Below are 16,825 nucleotides of genomic sequence, written 5' to 3' on the forward strand. Positions count from 1 at the left end.
TCACAGAGAATCTCAGACACACATATCACACACTGTGTGTGCGCACACCCGCAGCATGCCTTCACAGAGTCCTTCAGACATATTGCCCAGAGCTACTTCACCACACACACACACACACACACTCACACAAACTTTCTCTCTCTCTCTCTCTCTCTCTCTCACACACACACACACACACACACACACACACACACAGTATACCTTCACAGAGACCCTCACTAGGGATACAGAAGCACATGCCTCACACTACCCAGGACCCACACCCTCCTGGAGCCCAGGCCTGCCCTCCTGCTGTGGACATGGGACTTCCATCCCTCCTGCCTGGTCCTGGTGTTGATTCCCGCGGATACATTCTGTGTGTACTCTGAGGCCTCTGGGGGCAAGGTGGGGGTTGCGGCCCAATACCCCAGGGCAGACAGACAGTAGCTCAAAGAGGTGAGAGGGGGGAAGCAGGGAAAGGGGGACCTTTGAGACCTCAAAGCCTCCCCAGCTTTGCTGTCCCCAGGCCCCCAGCTCTGGGGCCTGCAGGCCCTGGGATGGCCTTGCCCTCACCTGCAGCTCCCACAGCCTCTGTGCTCTCTGGGACTCCCACCCTCTGGGAGGCCTGAGGTTTGTGTTGTGCATGGGAACCAAGAGAACTGAGGAGTCTGCAGCTCCTGCTTCCCCCAGGCATACCCAAGTGCTGCCTCAGAGATGAAGGGACATGCTATCCCCATCTAGACACTCCAGCTCCAAGAGCCTCCCTCTCCAGTAGGGGAGGGACAGGTAGCACAAATTCTCCTGTCTACAGAATAATTATGGCAGGATTTTCTGAAAGAAACCCAAGACAGGGCATGAGGTAAGGAGAGGGAAGCAGGATGGCAGAGTGGGAAGAGACCCCAGATTTTCCAGGCAGGTGGAAGGGAGCTTCAAGATTACTTAGGCCAGGGGCGCCTGGGTGGCTCAGTTGGATGGATGACTGCCTTCGGCTCGGGTCGTGATCCTGGAGTCCCGGGATCGAGTCCCACATCAGGCTCCCAGCTCCATGTGGAGTCTGCTTCTCCCTCTGACCTTCTCCTCGCTCATGTTCTCTCTCACTGTCTCTCTCTCAAATAAATAAATAAAATCTTAAAAAAAAAAAAAAAAGATTACTTAGGCCAATAGGCCAGGTCTCTGACGTCCCCATAGCACTTCCCAATTTTGCATTATGCACATGACATTGTGTGCCCCCTCAACAATTTCTGCCAAATCTCCATACTCTTGTACAGTTCCTTAACTATGGTCTTATAATTGACACTTTTAACTTACATGCATTTACTGTAAATAGAAACTTTGTGTTACTACTATAAATGCAAAGGCTATTATTGCTTTCAATAAGTAGAAAATAATGGTAAAATAAATACAGTAAAAGCAAACTGTATTATTAAATTTTAGCTACACGGAGTTGCCAGTCAAGACCTCTTTGTTAAAAAGCGAAGGGTAGCAGTGCTGGAAAGTTGTTAAAGACACACTGGCACTTTCTCCCTGGGACAACCTTGGACTTGACGGAGTTGAAAGGGAACCGACTTTCTCACTACGTGAGCCAGTGCTATATAATGACAGGTCCATGACCCACTGAAAGTCACCTCAGGTCCTGCTGAAAGTGCTTCTTCTCACTGTGGAAAGCTCTAGGCTTGCCCGCATCCTGTAGGAGCTTGGACACAGTGGCTACCTCGAGCCCTGGTACCACAGCCTCGGTATCACAATCCATTCTGATAATAACAATCCTTAGAAATTGCTCAATTCTCTCCCACTTACAAATTGACCCTACAGCCAGTCTAGTATGAGCTGCACAGCAGGAATTATCATCCCCACTTCTGAATGAGAAAACAGAGGCTCTGAAAGATTAAGAGATTTGTTCTGAGTCACATAGCCGCACAAGGTAGATCCTCAACTCCCACCCCACTTTTCTATTCTCCCTGCCTCCATCTGTCCTCCATCATTGGAAGCCCTTATTCTAGGCTGACCTCTTCCTGGGCACGGGGGAGTAGAGGGAGAATGGTGACCTTGCATCTGCCTATGAGGCCCTCACAATCCTGAAGGCAAATAGGCAAGTGAGTAAGTAGAGTTTTATTCTGGAGTCACACTGCTGTGGGTCCCTAGCCGAATAATGGCACCTCTCTGAACCTCAGTTTCCTTGTCTGTAAAATGGGGATAGTAATAGTACCTATCTTACAGGGTGTCAGGGTTCAATGAAATAATGCTTGCACATAGAGTCTGGCACAAAGTGAGGACTGAAAAATGTTTATTATTAGGGAAGTAAAACGAATAGAATTAATTCAGGTTTAAAAAAAAAAAGGCTGCTGGGGGTGGGCAGGCATGACAGTGTTCTTCACTGAAGAGAGGAAATGAGTTCTGTCTTAGAGAACGAATATGATTTTCATAGGGAGAACTATCCTGTCTTCTCATGCCCTCCTCTTCCTTCTCTGCCCACTCCAAAAAGAAGTGAGAAAATTTAGGGTCTCATCTTCCTACCTTTCTGCTCTGGGCTTTGAGTGACAACTGGTCGGCTCTTCAGAGTCTGCACTAGGCCTTGCTGGCTCAGGAAAAGACTCCCCTTTAAGTCACAACGCCTGGGCTGTTTTCTCCAGGTCTATCCAGATGGAAGGTTGGGGGCCAGGTCCACCACAGCACTCTAAGGATTCTAGCAGGTGTCTTATGTACTTGCTCAGACAACAAAGATGCTCCCCACCACTACCTTTCTCCAACCCGGTCAAGAGCAACGTCTGGCTGTCTGACTTGGAGAGCCTTCCCAGCAGGCTGCAGTTGATTGAACCTGGGTGGGCACCTGACCCAATCAGATCCTGAGCCAATCAGATCCTCTCATACAAGTTTGGACTTGGATCAGCCAAACCCCGGGTTCTCTGAATATGGCCCAGAAGGAAGGACACCGTTCAGCAACTGTAGGGTGCCCAGGGTCTGGTAAAGCAGAAAAAACCCAGCCTGTGGAGAAAGAAAGATAGAAGCAGCTAGCAAGGTGCAGAGAACGGCCACTTCCATTTCTCCTGACCTATAGGTCCTGCCTCCCAGAAGCTACCGATTTTTCTGCCCCTCTGTTCTCAGGAATCTCTTGTGTCCTGGTAATAAACCCTTTTTTAAAAAAAAATATTTTATTTATTTATTTGACAGACAGAGATCACAAGTAGGCAGAGAGGCAGGCAGAGAAAGAGAGAGAAGGAAGCAGGCCCCCCGTTGAGCAGAGAGCCTGATATGGGGTTCGATCCCAGGACCCTGGGATCATGACCTGAGCTGAAGGCAGAGGCTCTAACCCACTGAGCCACCCAGACACCCCTGAACTCTTCGTTATTACTGAAGCTGGCTGGAGTGGGTTTCTATATACAAGCAAAGACCTAATTAAGAAAGGGGAGAAGCTGGGAACTAGAGGCGTAAAGAGGAACAATCTTGGGAGGGAAAAAAAAAATGAGTGTGTCTGCACTGGATGAGCTCCGCTAACAGAAGATAAGGATGTACATCTGTACACCTGTACAGATGTAGCCTCTGTACAGATGTGGCCAAAGAAGGGCAAATTAACACTATCCAGGAAGGGCCGGAAGGGTCCTCAGAGGCCTCGCAGCAAAGGTGACAGCTGAGCCGGTTTGGAAAAGTGAAGGACATTTTCCAGGGAGACGAAGCAGGGGTGGGGGAGGCCTTACAGGCAGCAGGAACAGCAAGTGCAGAGGCACAGAGGCACCAAACAGCCTGACGTGTTAGAGGAACTGCCAGAAGTTCAAAATGGGCGGGGGGTGGGGTGGGAGCAGGGAAGATGAAGCTAGAGAGGCGTCTGTCCGGTGAAGATCACAAAGGCTTTGAATTCCATGCTAAGAAGCTGAGGCCTTTCTTGTCAGCAATAGGGAGCTATTGAAGTATTTTAAGTAGTGGGGGGTGACAGGGTCAGTTCTGTACTTTAGAAAGATGGCTCTGGGGCCATACGAAGAAAGGACTGGAGAAGGCAGGCCTGAAGGCAGGGAGGCTGGTTAAGAGGCTGCAGCAATGAGTCATCTGTTCCTTTCATCCACTGACCAGCTCACTGTGTACCTACTGTGTGCTGGGGCTAGGCAACACAGCATTCCTGACCCCACGAGGTTCACAGGCCAGCAAGAAAGAGAAACAAGGAAGAAGCAATTCAAGTACGATGAGTGTCATGAAGACCTAACGAGGTCCTATGGAGCTGGGGGCGGGGGCGGGGGGGCAGTGTTTAGTTTCTGGTTTTTAGGCTTCACCGGGGAAATGATGCTGGAGCCGGTATCTCTCTGAAAGCTAAGTAGGAGTTAACAAGGCACAGGAGGAGGAGTGCATTCCGGGATGGAGGGACATGTGCGAAAGTCCTGCTGCTCAGGGAGAGGGAGAATGGTACCAGATGAGAGAAAAAGGTAGGCAAGGAGCAGATCACACAGGGCCTCGGAGATTGCGTCAGAGTCTGGCTTTGGTTCCAAGAAGACTTGGAAGGGTCTTACACAGGGAGATGATACAATCAAACGTTTATCTTTCGAAGATCGCGCTGGCTGCGGTGTGAAAAATGAAATAATGCAGGGCAAGAACAGAAACAGGAGGAGCCGACTCCAGGAGGCTGTCCATGCGGTCTAGGCTGGGAGCCGGCGGTGGCCTGGAAAGGGGCAGAGGGCAGGGAAAGAGATACAGAGAGCTAACACGACTCGCTGAGGACGGCTGTGGGATGTGGGGGTGAGGGAGAGGGAGGTGTCCAGGAGAACTTCCAGCTTTCCAGCTTGAGCAAGTGGGTGGATGGTGGCAGCAGAGACGAGCTGGAGATGCTGGAGGCAGAGCAGGTGCCGGCAGGCAGAGCTGGGGACCTGGGGACCTGGGTTTGGACCCCAGATTGTGAGACATCTGAATGTGGCCCAAGAAGCAGTTAGACCTGCAGGGCCTGAGCCCAGGAGAGACAGAGACTGCTCAGGTCCAGAGAATAATGAGATTACCCGGCAGTGGAGGAAGAGTGGGCAGTTTAAAGAGAGGATGGGGGAGGGGACCAACTGGGAGGGGGGAATCCTAGTGGCAGCAGGGCCTGGAGGCAGAGTGACCAGAAGCTCTGAACTTGAGCAATTAGAACCATGGAATCTAAAGGTTCATTCCCTCAGCCCCAGGAGGCCTCCGGCTTTGGCTCTACCTCTCTGGCCAAGCCTCCGGCCTCAGCACAGACACTTTCCCTCCCTCTCCCCCAGCACCTCTTCCTACTCTGAAGATACAGCTCAGGGAGCCCCTCCTCCTAGGGGAGACTTCCCCAAGTCCCAGCATGCACTCTGCTGTCCAACCTGGGTCTGAATCCCAGTTCTGCTACTTGAGGGCTGTGTGACTTGGGCCAAGAACTTTAACCTCATTTCTGTCATCTATATAATGGAAATAATAATCGTACCTACCTCCTAGGATCTGTTGGACGGTGAGTATGTAAAGTACTTCGCGGAGAACCTAGCACACAGTAAGCACTAAATAAATGTTACTATTATTAACATCCCGCCCACCTTGGGACAGTTAGTCATGCCCTTCACCTTGTACCTCCTCCACTTGGGAACTATTTGCAGGTCTGTGTCTCTCCCTGCCTCTTCCTACCCCTACCCAATTTGTGGGGCTGCATAATATGCAGGGTCCAGTGCTAAATGAAAATGTAGGACCCTTGTTCAAAATGAGGAATTTCAAGATGGTGATAGCAGAACACTAAACGGAGCCTGAGGTCCTGCTAACACGGGCTCCTGCAGCCTTAGACTGGGGACACCAGCCCTGTCCCCGCCCCCACCCAGCCCCGCAGGCCTGGCCTGGAGGAGGTGTCAGCCCCAGGCGACAGAGCAGAAATGCCAACAGACATCAAGATAGGGTTTTGTAATTTTCATCCGGAATTTCATTTTGTCCTTCCCGTAGAAATAAGACCAACTCCGTTTTACAGTTGACGACACTGAGGTCTAGAGATGGGGTGGGCCTTGCCAGAAGTCACCCACCTTGAGAGCTACAGAGCTGGGATGTGAACATAGGCCAGCCTGGTACCAAACCGCTGCCTTTTGCCCTCTGGCTCCCTGGGGAGGTAGGGAGAATCTGGACCCAAGGGGTGAACTTTGTCAACAAGGCCCAGAGAGAGGGAGCTGGAGGGACCGGGCCCCGCCCTCCTGGGGCAAACCACATAAACAACCAGCTCCCTGGGCGCCAGGGCTGCTACCCAGGGAAGGGGGCGTGAAAGGGCAAAAGGTCACTCCCAAGAAGGCTCTGCCAGGGCCATAGACCCAAGCCCCTGCTCTCTTGAAATGAAACACTGCCTTCTCGGCTTAAAGCTCTTTAGGGGCTGCCTTTGGCCTCAGGAGAACTCCCAAGCCTTTAGTACCCTACTGACCAGGAAGGTCTGGCCTCTGCCACTGCATATTCTCTACCCTCTCTCCTCCACTGCTGCCCTCCCCACACCCCCCCAGCCACTTCCAACATCACCCAGGCCTGAGCACACACTGCTCCCTCTCCTAATCCCTGCTTCTTTGCCTCCTCAACTCTAGGCTCCCTGAATCCTTCCTTTCAACACAGTGACACTGGTGTCATTAGCAGTCCTGGGCCATCCCAGGCTAGAATGGGGCTGGAATGCAGGCTCCATGGAGCCAGGGCCATGTGGCTCACAGAGCTTGGTGCATCCGGGTATCTGAAGGCATCCCCCTTGCAACAGAGGCAGGAGGGTCCTGCACTCCCTCTCCCCTTCTCTCCATTCCCCCCTCATCCTCTTTTTCTTGTTCAGGTGCCTTGAGCCCAAGGTGGGAGAAGCCCAAACTTGCAAAGGGAAGAGATGGGGGTGGGTACATCCAGTCACTGCATCTAATCCCCCAGTACCTTCTTGATGGGGGTGGAGCAGTAGGAGTGTAAATTATGCCTGTTTTCCAGAGGAGTCTGAAACCAGTTGCCTGAAGTGGCACCAGAGCCTGGAAGTGGGGAATTCAGGATTTGAACCCAGGTCTGTCTGATGCTCACATACCTGGTGTCCTCTCTGCCCCTGAACTTCCGGCCAGGGAGCAATCGTTTCTCACCTGTGCCTTCAGTTCACACACACCCAGAGCAGCTCAGCTCCTCTGTCAGGTCAGCAAAATCCTAGTGCAGAAGGCAGCCCCGTGGTCAGTGAGAGGCCCGTGTAGAAAGCATCCCTTCCCTGCATCAACAAAATGCCAGCGTAGGAGAAATACAGACCATCACCCCCCAAGCCCTGGTCAGCCAAACACTAAGGGGAGACACCCCCATAGTCAGCAAAGTGCTGCACCCCAAGTCAGCAAAAAGCCAGTGCAAGAGACACTTCCACACCCCTCTCTGCCCAGGGCCCAAGATGTGGGCTGGGGTACGTGGAGTCCTCCAAGGTAGAGCTCTTGGGGTGCGGTAGGGGGAAGCAATGGGGCTAAGGGCTGCTGCTGCCTGGGGGAGGAGGCTGCAGCTGGGGAGCCAGCAGACTCGGGTGAGAGTTCTCATATGGCACTAATGAAATCAACCACCAGCCTGCCCCCCCTTCCCCAGGGACCCTCCAGGCTCCAGCTGATGCAATGCCCAGGCCAGATAATTGTTTTCTTCCCTCCTTAAAGGGCCAGCTGCTGTGGCAGCTGTGGATGTCACCCAGACCCCTGAGAGACCCCACAGAGTTTAGCACCTGGTTAGGGATAGGGGGAGCCCAGAAAGTAGCAGCTTGGCCCCAGGCTCTGCAGAGGAAAATCCAATTAATGTCCGAGACCAGAAATGTCTGAGCAAGGAGGGAGGGAGACAGGAGAGTTAAGGCAGAGACTGTGCCAGGCCCACAACCACATGCCCCCAGGGAAGGGAACCTGGTCCCTGGCTGTCCTCAGCACCTGGCTTCTGCCTGCCTGTCCTGTCAAGTCCTTGGCAGGGGGGCTGCTGGTGAGTTCAGCAGTGCCAGGCGCTGTGCAAAGCAGCTCAGATCCACCATTTCAATCACTCCTCCCCACAGAACTGGAAGGTGGGTCTATTTTACTGAAGGAGGCTCCTAGAGGGGAAGTGATTCCCTCAATAGAACACACCCAGAAAGTGGCAGAGCCTGGGTTTGAAGTCAAGTTTGCCTGACTCTGGGCTTCATTCCCTGCAGAGCGTTGAGTAGGTGTTGAACCCCAGGGCTGGGGTCCCTAAGCCTGGCAGCCCCAGTGCTGAGGGCAGGAGGAGGTTCTGTGGGCCCTAAACAGGTTCAGAAGGGCACAGTGCTAGGTTTAAGCACAGATTTCATGGTCCCCTTCCCCAATTCCAGCCCCCACACCCCCAACCAGAGAATGTCCCATTAGGCTGCTAGCATGCCCCCAGGGACAGTTGGCAGCTGCCTGATTACAGACTAATTGGTGGCTGGCAGCAACTGGGGGTGGGGGGCAGGGGCTGGCTAGTTAACCCCTTGATAACCAGGCCTAGCCCAGAAGGGCCCTCTCCCTGCCACTTCAGGCCCCAAACCCAAGGACCCTAGACTTAAAAAGGCATCATAGGCAGAGGACAGGACCAAAGGGGCATCAGTCTTCCTCTCCACACCTAGACAAGACCCTTGGGGCTAGGGGTGGACATCGACATTCACCCAGGCTCCCCAGACCCAAAGAGGCAGTGCCAGCCAGCACCCCTTGTTCTCTGGCCTTGGATATGGCATTGCCTACTCCATTCAAGACCACAGGAGCTATGGGCTTTCCCTGGGTTTACAGGCCCAGGATACTGGTCTTGGTTGTCCAGAGAAGGTGATGTGGGCATGGGCCCAGGCAGCATGGAGGTTAGCCAGTAAAGCTACACTCCCCCTGAATGAAAGGGTGTCCAGGTTCCCCAGTAAGAGTCCTGCCAAGCCTGCATGAACCCTGGACTCCCCACCGTGGATTGACCAGTTGCCTTTCCCAGCTTCCTAAAAGCCCCCTCTGCCAACCCTAGGACTAGAGTGAGTACTTTTATTTCATGGCTCCCCTTTTATTTCATGGGCTTGGCAGGGGGGTGTCCTCTGGGCATCACAATGGTGTTTCATTGGGAGGAAAGAGTGCCTGCTTCTCAACCAGGGCACAGGCAGGAGGGAGAAAGCAGGCTGCCTTCCAGCTCCCTTTCCAGGAGAGATTTTAAGCACTTTCCAAAAATGCCATGTGAGGCAATGCTGTTGAAGACCAGGGCCCCAGGTGCTCTGAGAATCAGCAAAGAACTCAAGACTCTGGGGTCCCCTACCCCATTTTCCAGGCTTCCTCAAACACCCCACGTTCCCCTCTCATACATTAGCCCCCAACCCTGAGCCATCATATAACACTCTGCTCATCCTCTGAGCCCCTACCCCCCCCCAACCCTGCACGCTCACATCCCTACGTGGCGCCTCACGGCCGGAACCCCCTCCCCCCGGTGGTCCCCCAGACCTCCGCAGCCCCCTCCCCACGTCCACTCCCAGGCGAGCGAGGCCTACTGACTTACCCAGAGGTGGGGCCAGGGTCCAGACAGGGAGGGGTCTCTGCTGGGCGAGGCGGCTCCACAAGGCGGGGCAGGTGCTGCCCCGGGACCCCGCCCCGCGGACCCGGCGGTGGGCGCGGCCCGGTCCCAGGCGGGCGGCGGACTCCGAGGGGGTAGGGGCGCGGGGCGGGGAGGGGCGGCGAAAGAGGCTCACGGGGGCATCGCCCGCCACCGGGCCGGGCAGCTCCGCTCCGCAGCCGCCACGGTTCTCAGCCGCCGCCGGGTGCAAAGCCCAAGCCCCAGCCGGCGGGAGGCGAAGAGGGAGGCGGGGCCTGGTGGGGGCGGGGCCTCGGCCAGGCAGGTGGGGCCACTGGAGGGGCGGGGCCACTGGGGTAGGGCCTCTGGTGGTGGGCGGACCTAGGAGAATGGGGAGAGTCTGGGTTTGCCTGGTTGTAGGGGGACCCAGGCTAACAAGACCCTACCTGAGGTTTCTGGCTTGGAAACGTGGAAGCGTGGGAGGGTTGGGGTCTAGAAAACGCCTCAAGCCTCTCCACGTCCCTAGGACACTCTTGCCTCATGGCTGTTTCTCCCTCCGCTACCATTTTTATCTGTACTTTTTCATCCTTCCTCCTCTTAGGGGCACCTCGCAGGACATCACTGGCACCAGGTACTCCATCCTGGACCAGATCCAAGAAAATCAAATGGTGGGAGATAGGGGAAATGACTTACAAACTCAAATTCAATTTACAGGTGGGAAAATTGATGCTGAGAGAGAAGAAAACACTTGCCCAAGTTCCTGCTTTGAAGAAAAAGACTTTATGAGACCCTAGAATGTGGAGACCCTGAAGCTGGGTCCCACAGCTAGCCAGAGGTGAAGCCAGGACTCCATTTTATTCAACTGTTAATTAAACGTTTGTTATCATCTAATCTACATCAGGCCTAGAACTAGGCCTGTGTCATAGGATGATTGCTCTGGAGCGGCAAGGGGGATATAATTAGGACAAGATAGGGGGCGGGGAAATCGCTGGAACGATGGAGGTGAAGGTTGGAGAGAGCAGAGCCTGTGAGGATGTGTGATGTAGGAGAGGAGGGAGGAATCAAGATTCCCTTGTGCTCTTCCCATGCACCCTATCACAGAGACATGGACACCAGGGCCTCCCTTTAGAATCATGGTCCCTTTGCAGATTTGGTGAAAACTTGGGCCTTCCTTCCAGACAAATGTGCAACCGTACACTTTGCATATAATTTCAGGGACTTCAGGGACAAAGGATTGGATGGACGGCTGATTCTTAAGTGTATGTGGAAGAATAAATGTGCAGGAATTAAAAAAAAATCTAGAGAAAAAGGAATGGAAAGAGATTCTGCCTTACCTGATATGAAAACATAAAGCCAATGTATTTAAAGCAGCATGGTATTGAAGCAGAACTACACGGATCAGTGGAACAAATTGGAAAAGAGAGCTGGATCCAACCACACAAAGGAATTCGGTGTATGATGAAGATGGCACTTCAGGTAAATCGGTGAAATAACTGGCAAGACATTTGAGGAAATGAGAGAAAACCGTGTCCTCACCACAAAATAAATTCCAGGTGACAATCATATTTATATACTTTACGTACCAGAAGAAAGCATGAGGGAATGTTTTAATGGTCCTGGAGATGGAAAGGCTTACCTAGGCATGATGAAACCTAGAAGCCAAAGGGAAAACATCGATAAATTTGACTGCAAAAACTTATATAGAGAAGAAATGATCGTACTCAAGTTTGAAAGACACATGACAAGCTGGAAACGATGAATCCCAGCTGTCCTCTTCTCCTGCCACTTCTAGCTCACCGGCCTCTCAAGCGGTGAAAGGGGCTAGCAGGAGGGACTGGCAGTGGCTGTGAGAGGGCAGAGCATACCGTGGAGGCTCCTCCCACAGCGCCCCGGCCAGCGCCCACCTGTTCAGAGGCCGGGAAGCCCTGGAAATCCCAGCCCAGCCATCTGGGTCCCCAGCAGGTGCCTCAGCACAGCAGAGCCAGAGTCCGCCCTGAGGCTGCTCACCACTTCCCTCGTACGGCCATCCCGGGAACTGTAATCCTCGGTTCCCGGTCCTGCAGCTCTCCGATCTTAAAACGGGATTTTTTTTTTTTTTTTTTAAGATTTTATTTTTAAGTAATCTCTACACCCAGCGTGGGGCTGGAAACTACAACCCCGAGATTAAAAGTCGCCCGCTCCACGGACTGAGCCAGCCAGGCGCCTCATGTGAATTTTTTTCTTAAAATAAATAGCAGCTAAATTTTTGAAGGAGCTAACAATGTTCCAGGCATTGTCTAAACATTTAAACATACAACGTTTCATTTACTGCTCAAGGTCACTCTTCTGGATAGGTCTACTTCATTATCAGCTCCATTTGGCATTAGAGGAAACAGAGTTAGAGAGAAGTAGCTTGGCCAAGTTCTAAGTGGCAGGATCAGGATTCAAAGTCTGACTCCTGGCCCCCCACTCTTGATATAAGAAAGCCAAGGTCTAGGAAGAATTCAATAAAACAGTTTTTTGAAGTTAACGTTCATCCAGGCTTTGTCCCAGATGCTGGGGATTCAGAATTGAGAAAAACAGTCATTGGGGCAGACAGGAGAGAAACTTTTCTGACACAGTGAATCCTGGAAACAGCCAAGGACCTGTGAACCACAAGAAGGAGTGTAGGGAGAGAGGAGGGGTGCAGAGGGAGAAGTCTTTGAAATGAGTCTTATGGAGTTTAAGGGAGAGGTGAAGGAGTGGGGTAACACTTACAAGTCTAGGAGGAAGAACAGAGCGTGGGGGAGGAGCAGTGGTCTGCCTGTCCTGAGTCTGGGGTTTGTTAGAGGTGATGCTGGACAACTAACCCAGGGTCAAGGTAGAGTTTGGACACAGAGGAGTTTGGGCACAAAGATTTTGAGAACTTTTCCATGGTTCAGTGGACGTGGTCTAGCGGCCACCTACTCTGCCAAACCAACCTGCTTCTTTCCTCCCAGCTGGTCCTCACCTGTGTTCAACCTATCAGTTGCAGAAGCCAGAAACCTCAGAATCACCTTTGACTCCTCCCTTGTCCTCACCTCCATCTAGTTAATTATCAGGGCCTGCCCAATCTACCTCTTAAATATTCCCCAGGTTCATTTACTGGTATCACATCCCCATGGCCACCACCCTTGTCCACACTGCCTTCCTCTCACTCCTGAATCCAGCTGGGGACAGTGACTTGGTTTAGAGGGCTGGACATCTTCAAACTTTCACTCCAGAGAAATCCTTCTAAAATGAATCGTCTTACATCTACTTTCCCACTGAAAACCCTTCTCACTGATCCATTCAACAAATATTGAGCAAGTGTTTGTTATGTGTAAAAATATTGAGGACACAACAATGAGCAAAACAGAATTTAAAGTCTATTGGGGGGTGCCTGGGTGGCTCAGTCAGTTAAGCATCTGACCCTTGATTTTCAGCCTGTGTCATATCAGGGTTGTGAGATTGAGCCCCACGTTGGGCTCAGCACTGGGTGGGAGCATGCTTAAGATTCTCTCTCTCTCTCTCTCTCTCTCTCCCTCTGCTCCTCCCCCACTCCCTCTCTAAATAAATAAATAGAGTCTACTGGGATGGCAGATATCAATCAAATGACCACCACACCAAAATAATACATAATTATAAACTGGAAAATGTGCCATAGGAGGGCCTGCTAGAATGTTCCTCAAGTCACCTCATCTGAAGTTTGAATAGCCATCAACCAGCTCAGAGCAAGGATAGGGTGAAAGCTTATGCAAAAAAGCCCCAAAGGTGCTTCTGAGTCTCAGTTTTCTCATCTGTATCATGGAGATATTCATAGTTGTGAGGATTAAATGAATTAATGTATATGAAGTCCTTAGAATGGGTCTTGGGACATAATAAACTTTCCATTAGTGTTAGCTTTAATAACAATAATTATTATTTAATTTTCTTTAAAGTAGAAAGCCAAGGGCGCCTGGGTGGCTCAGTAGGTTAAGCCTTTGCCTTCAGCTCAGGTCATGATCTCAGGGTCCTGGGATCGAGCCCCACATTGGGCTCTCTGCTCAGCGGGGAGCCTGCTTCCCCCCCTCTCTCTGCCTGCCTCTTGCCTACTTGTGATCTCTCTCTCTCTGTCAAATAAATAAATAAAGTCTTTTAAAAAAATAAAGTAGAGAGCCATTGAAGGTGTTTCTGTAAAGTTGTTAAATCATAAAGAAGCTTTTTTTTTTTTTTTTTTTTTAAGTAAGCTCCACACCCAGTGTGGAGCCCAAGGCAGGGCCTGAACTCACAGCTCTGAGGTTAAGACCCTGAGATCAAGACCTGAGCTGAGGTCGAGAGTTGGATGCTCAACTGTCTGAGCCACTCACGTGCCCCACAAAGAAACTTTAAAAAAAAAAAAAAAAAAAGGGTCCCCTTTGCAGGTGCTCATTGAGATCTGTGGGTTATTTAAACCAAGGAGGCAGGAGAGCATTTGGAGACATTTTGTGATTTTGGTGGGTGAAACGACTGGCCTTGGTGTGTGTTTGGTGGTGGGAGGCTGTGGGAGGTGGCAGGGGTGGGGGGAGTTCCCAACATCTTGGCTCCAGCATTGATGTTCTTCACCAGGTTGGGAAGCCTGGAAGAGAATCGGGCCTGGCAGCTGTGCTCAGGCCAGCTGTGGACCTGTTCAGGCACAGGCACCACATGGAGTCCTAGATATGACGATGCAGAAGAGCTGCTTGGGTCTGGAGTTCAGGGGAAAATTGTGGCCGAAGACATAAAATGGAGATTGTTGGCAAATACCTGATAATTGGGCCTCAATCATCCCGTCTGTAAAATGATAGGAGGAAAGAGATATCTAGATGATTTTTAAGGTTTCTCCTACAGGTGTAACATTCCAATTGTTGAGGTTGATAGGCCCGCCGAGTCAGGGAAAAAAACATCCATGTGGCCTGAAAGATTTGGCAGAGGCTCCTTGGAGGCTGTTATTCTTTAGTCTATCTCTTACTGAGCAGCTAAGAGCCAAAAGCTCTACCACAAATGGAAAGGTGAATAAGACCCAGGCCTTGCCCTCAGGGAATTCAGTCTGGGGCAGAGACTCACAAAGCAAAGGGCAATTACAAAAAAGTAACCTAAGAGCCTAAAAGCAAGCTTAGAGGAGGACCAAGAATGCTTCTGAGGGAACTGACATCCAAGTCAAGGCCTGAAAGTCAGGCAGAAGAAGATAACTGTATGGGGAATCTGGGCTGGAAAAGATTGGATTTTTAAGGGTTTTTGGTTTGTTTGTTTGTTTGTTTGTTTTCAATGGAGGGGGAGTGGCAGAGGGATAGAGGGAGGGAGAGAGAAAAATCCTAAGTAGGTTCCATGCCCAGTGCAGAACCTGCTGCAGGGCTTGATCCCACAACCCTGAGATCATGACCTGAGCAAAAATCAAGAGTCAGATGCTCAACTGACTGAGCCATCCAGGCGCCCCTGGAGAAAATTGTTTATGTAGTTATTTTTTAAAGATTGAATGGCAGGCAAGAGACGCACCCAGGTCACATATTTAGGGAGGCACTCAGTCTCAGGGATCTGCAACATGCTCCTGGCCCTGCTCCCTGCTCACACCCCCCACTCCAGACCTTCTGGTGCTATACACATGGCTCTGTTTACAAAGACCTTCCCTTACCCACATTGGCCTGGTGAAAGCTCACTCTTGCTCCAAGGCTCAGCAACTCCTGGAAGTCGACTGCTCTCACCACCCATCCCTGCCTCCTCCCATGGTCAGGGTGGTCCTCTGCACTCTAACAGCATGGTAAAGGCTGCATAGCACAGACCAGACTTCGGCATCAGAGCCCTGCTGTGCTATTTATCATCTGTGAACTGCTCTCTGAGACAGTTTCCATTTGTGTAAAATGTGGTTCTGACTTCACAGGGGAGTTGTAAAATTTAAATGAGAAAATGTATGTAAAGTGATCAGCAGCCATCATACCGATCATACCAGGTATTCGGTAAGTGGTAGGTATTATTAGTTTGTTTATACTTCTTCTAAAGCACTCATGTATTCTAATTATTCTCTTACCTTTATCTTCACTATACAAGGTAAGTTCCTCGAATAGGGAGGAGGAGGAGGAAGAGAGAGAGCTTTATGAATGGGCACTAAGATATGTCTGCTGCATAAATAAAGGAAAGAAATGACAAGTTTTATGGAAAAAGTTCTGGGCAGGAAATCTGGAGCCTTGGGCTCTAGTCACTTGGTCCCAGTGATGGCACAGTGCCTCCCCAACTTATATTCACTTGGAAGAAGAGTTGCCCAGACCACAAACCCTACTGAGCTCCTACTTTAACCCACTGAGCCACCCAGGCACCCCTTGAGCTCCTACTTTAGACCACTTGGCCCCTTCAGCTTCTAGACTTGAACAAATGGGGCCAGCACCAGAGCCAAGGTTTACAGTTTCATATACCTTTAACGAATGGCCTACCACAACAGTCTGAGACAGGCCAATTAGAGAGGCTCTCTTGAACCAAGGAACAGCAAGAAACAGTCAGGCAGCAGAGGGATTTAGAGTAGGGAGGTCAGAGACAAGCAAGCTTTGGCCAGTAGAGGTACGTACAAGCCAAGATAGGAGGGAGCAGAGACCAAGAAGCAGCAGAAACCAGTTAGTGGGTAAAGGCAAAAGGAGCAGCCCTGTGCAGAGTTGGGGGAGGGTGTCAGGAGCGAGAGAATGAATAGAACAGTGAGTCCTGCAGCTGCCTTGTTCCTGCTGGCATTTCAGTTCCAGTCCTTACAAGAAAATCCTTTATATCTGAGCTAGTTTGGGTTGATTTCTCTACCTCGTAGCCCAATGAGCCTGATTCTACTTGTCTTGGTCAGTCTCTGCCCCTCTCTGCATCTCAGTTTAACCAGACCATCTCTATGATCTTCTCCAGAACAATGTTTGCTTTGAACACCATGTAGAGAGAATGGGTTTTAGGTTGCTGGCAGCTGAGTTCAGTATTACAGAATGCCATTACATCCTGGCTCCCAAAATAGCTTGGTACCTGGTTAACGAGCCTATGGAAGGATCCAGCACACATCTGACTTTGAACCTGAGTCCAGCTGATACAGTCTGCCTCCACACTGCTCTCCCCCCACATCCACCGCATCCTTTGTTGGATCATAAAGGAACTGAGAAACCAGGGCTGGTGTTTCTCCAGTGTCTTTGGCCGCTAAATGCTCTACCTACCCCCTTAACACTTTCCTGGACCCACTTCAGCATTTCCAAGGAGTCCAGTGCCAGGTCTGCTCCAAAGAAAGTGCCACTCCAGGAAGATTTTGAACAAAGAGTTTCCTTCTTTGGTGTTAAGATTTCCTGCCTTCCAGCTGTTTGGCTCTCAGCCTTGGCCCTGCCCGCATCTTTTTAAGCTAACAGTTATGTTGATAATAATACTTCCTTGCCTTTCTAGGGTGCTTTGTATTTTTCAGAGCATTTTTATGCTTGTCTGATACTCACAG

At 51.0% G+C, this 16,825-nt stretch overlaps 1 protein-coding gene across 6 annotated transcripts in view; it reads right to left on the bottom strand.

Annotated features, from left to right (window-relative positions):
- Positions 1–9,705, bottom strand: part of RIMS3 (regulating synaptic membrane exocytosis 3) — a 34,638-nt gene extending 24,933 nt beyond the window's left edge. Inside the window, exons 1-3 of one of the 6 annotated variants that reach the window (XM_059374299.1) lie at positions 9,403–9,705; positions 7,023–7,141; positions 5,391–5,439 (exon numbers count right to left, since the gene is read on the bottom strand). The gene's annotated coding sequence lies outside the window, so the exon portion shown is untranslated. Of the gene's footprint in view, positions 1–918; positions 1,082–5,390; positions 5,440–6,970; positions 7,142–9,402 lie in introns of those variants that run through there. The other 5 variants (XM_059374303.1, XM_059374301.1, XM_059374302.1 and 2 more) reach the window with 5 other exon arrangements.
- Positions 9,706–16,825: the final 7,120 nt, after the last annotated feature.

This window comes from Mustela nigripes, chromosome 14 (assembly GCF_022355385.1).
Source record: "Mustela nigripes isolate SB6536 chromosome 14, MUSNIG.SB6536, whole genome shotgun sequence".
In the NCBI taxonomy this organism is placed as follows: domain Eukaryota; kingdom Metazoa; phylum Chordata; class Mammalia; order Carnivora; family Mustelidae; genus Mustela; species Mustela nigripes.